The sequence below is a fragment of the Strongylocentrotus purpuratus genome, unplaced genomic scaffold (genome assembly GCF_000002235.5).
Source record: "Strongylocentrotus purpuratus isolate Spur 01 unplaced genomic scaffold, Spur_5.0 spur5_scaffold_2, whole genome shotgun sequence".
Lineage (NCBI taxonomy): Eukaryota > Metazoa > Echinodermata > Echinoidea > Camarodonta > Strongylocentrotidae > Strongylocentrotus > Strongylocentrotus purpuratus.
The window spans coordinates 31317809-31321228 of NW_022145605.1; the positions used below are offsets into that span (position 1 = coordinate 31317809).

Sequence of the window (3420 nt, forward strand, 5' to 3'; positions counted from 1 at the left end):
CATTTGTTACAAAATATCGTAAATAAATTTATTAACACGTGACAGTTAATCGAAATATGGCGGACGATGGTGATAATAAACAAACTTGGAAAATCACCAAACGGAATAGTTGTCATTTGTTTTGGCACGATTGATGTTATAAACACCTGTAAAGTAAAAACACTGCCAAGCTGTCAAAGGGATCATTGGTTGGCAAAACAAATGCACTCACGGAAACCAGAATCGTTGATGCTGGAATTAAAGTATAAGATAATAATCCATTTACAGTTTATTTTATGAATAACATGAACAAGATAATTTAACATACTTGAATCTTTAATTCCTCTATTTTGAATTATTTGTAATTCCTTTTTTTTATCCCACTTATTTCATCAGATTCAGCTGTGGGTAGAGCTTTATACGTTTCACATGATACCCCAAAACCCAAAATGTTCTGGTTTGCACATTATGTTTACTATTTTACTCCCGAAAATAAATAATTTGTCATAATAAATGCTTCAAAAAGAGTTAAAAGTTTTATTCTCAATTATCATCATTAAATAAACCATGTATTTTTATCCTTTAAACTACCACATATTCACTGTTGATTTCCCTGCTTGATTGTACAACTGAGTGCCCCCCGCCAAGGCTTTGCTGCTCATTATGATAATTCTCAAAATCATCATTTATGAACTGTTATTATTATTATTTTTTTCATTTTTAGTATTATTGTTAATATTATTAGTATGATTATTATTATTATTATAATTATTAGTATCATCAATATCATGTTCATTTAGGTTGATATATTTTCCTTAAAAAAATGTTGGTCGCTATGTACAACAGTTAATTACATGTAGTCAATATCATTTCACCTTCAATGATAGCTATTACGTATAACTGATCAGACCTTGTCATAATAACAGTGTTGGCGAAATCGGTGAAGCAATGACCGTGCCAGACAAGGGATTCTTGTGTTTGTAGAACATCCTTAATTATTCATTATGAATTTCGATAGCTGGATATGGTTATTATTTTTTATATCCTTCAGCTGTCATTGCTTCGTGATTAATCGGTGGTTTGAATTGTGGAATGACAGTTTAGCTATTTACTAATGAAATACAAAATGACAGTTTAAATTAGTTGATAATGAAATAGGAGATTACAGTTTAATTAACCAAAGGTAAATTGTTTTCATGAAAAAGTTTGTCTCAATTTGCATGAATTGACCCGCCCTCATCACAAATTTAATTTTTTTAGATTCTATAAAAGGAGGTTAAATGATTTGTTTCATCATTCACTCATCATTCTTCGATATTCACTAGATTCAAAGCATTTGAGTCAACGAACCTTCTAACATGGCTTCAGTAGTAAGTTTAATTTTCCATTACAGACCTAACCTTTCTCGTTTCTGATATTAGCTTCATTATCAATATCAAACTAGTAAATCTCAATTCGAGAAGGGCAATTTACTTAAGAGATCAGATGTGACATAATAATCAAACAATTTGTTATGTTTTGTTTTGTTACAATGGTGTTATGGTATAGTTCATTCACTAATAACTCTCAATCCTAGGGTTAAGGGTTCGAATCCCAGCCAGATACTCACGTCCTCTGGTAAGACGTTAATTCACATTTGCCACTCTCTACCCAGGGATAGTTGTTCGGGTAATGATGATTGCAGGTACCTCAGGACGAACAACATTGATGCTGATGAGGTTTCCTTGTGTAAACGGAGGTGTAAAATGATATATATATATAATCTGTCGGCAAACTTCAAAATTGTTTTGTTTTGTTAAGGAAGTTCTGCTGTTTTCATATTTTTCATAATTGCACAGAAAAAAATCTTTATGTAAGCAATACATTCTTTGTGGAATACATTGATTTTCATTTTTAAAAGTTTATACCGCTTTGTTGTAGTGTTGAATACTCCCAGAATGTATCAGAGACCAATCATTGGTTTTAACGCGGCTCTTTCTTTATTTCCAGGTAAAAACCCTGAACTTTTTTGTTTAATTCTATACCGCATTGTTGCAGTGATAAATACTCCCGGAATTTATCCGAGACAAACTATTGATTTTGACGCGGTTTTTCTGTATTTCCAGGTAAAAACCCTGTCCCTTTGCCTGTGCCTCATTGCATTTGTTACACTGGAAATCAAAGGTAAGAACGCATCTTTATTATTTAAATTTTATCATGTTTTGTTATGATTTTAGAACGAAGATGACAAATAATACCACTTGGGTCTCTTCGGGTACATACGTCATTCATGGGGAACTGTGCAATGCATTTCACATGGAAATAATATATATCAATATAATGAATATCATGTTTATGATGGAATATGCAATAATTTTCAATGGTTATTAAAGATTCTGTCTTACAGTAAATATATTAGGGGACATCGAGTAGTTTTTGTAAAGCCTGTAATTGACTTTTAAATCATTTGTTTGTGATATGAAGTCAAACGAATACATTTGTTATTGTTATTTATGTGCTTAATGATATTGTTCATAACGAAATTCATTGGTACGGCGATTCGATTATTATTTACATGATTGAGGGATGATTTCGCAGGAATTCTATGTGTTTTATGACTATCCGTTTCATCTAAATTGAAAATTCTGTCGTTGTACGTGCATTAAAAATATAAAAACCTATTGATTCAAAAGAGGTTGCATTGGAGAACAGGCAAAATTCTGTTTTGCTTAAAATGTCATTGTAATCGCTAAATTCACATTACTTTCTCCTAATTATACAGCTCAAACCACCGATCGCACTTTGATTGATGAGATGATTTTGCAAGAAATTTATATTATTTGTGACTGTTCATTTCATCTAAATTGAATATTCCTTCGTTGTACGTGGATTCATAAAAAGATATATTGATTCAAAAGAGGGAGTATTGGAGAACAAGTTATAAACAAAATCTCATTGTGTTCTCTAAATTCGCATTACTTTCTCCTAATTATAGCCCAAACGACCGATCGCACTTCGGAGTTTCAAGCCCTCTGTGATAGATACAGAACAGTGATGAACGACTGTGAAGAAAGACTTCCCGGGCTAGTGACTGCTGATGAGCAGGCTTTGCTGAATTCAGCCGATAATAATCAGGTGTGTTTGGAAGAGGAAGGTGAAACGGACTTTGCCGATGCTTGTGAGATCTTGGAGAGCGTTTGCATCCGAGTTGTCTCGTGTCCCGCTTCAGGTAAGGAACATCGCCGAAGTAGCCATTTGTTGTTGTTAGTTTGGGGGGGGGGGGGCGGTTGGTATATTTTATTAAGGAATTCGGTTCATCTAGGAGCCATTAATGTTGCAGGGGCAAAATGTCGTATTAAAAACTTTTGCTCAGATGTCACTTTACGATCTGCCGGATTGATATTATAATTAGTTGCTAATAGATTACGGTATATTCAAGGAAATAATTGATGTGTTTTCTCA

General features: G+C 33.1%; 1 long non-coding RNA gene across 1 annotated transcript; it reads left to right on the forward strand.

Annotated features, from left to right (window-relative positions):
* Positions 1-1288: 1288 nt before the first annotated feature.
* LOC115926548 lies at positions 1289-3079 on the forward strand. The gene is made up of 3 exons (XR_004065077.1): positions 1289-1349; positions 2085-2142; positions 2954-3079. It is a non-coding gene; the product is annotated as an uncharacterized LOC115926548 (long non-coding RNA).
* Positions 3080-3420: the final 341 nt, after the last annotated feature.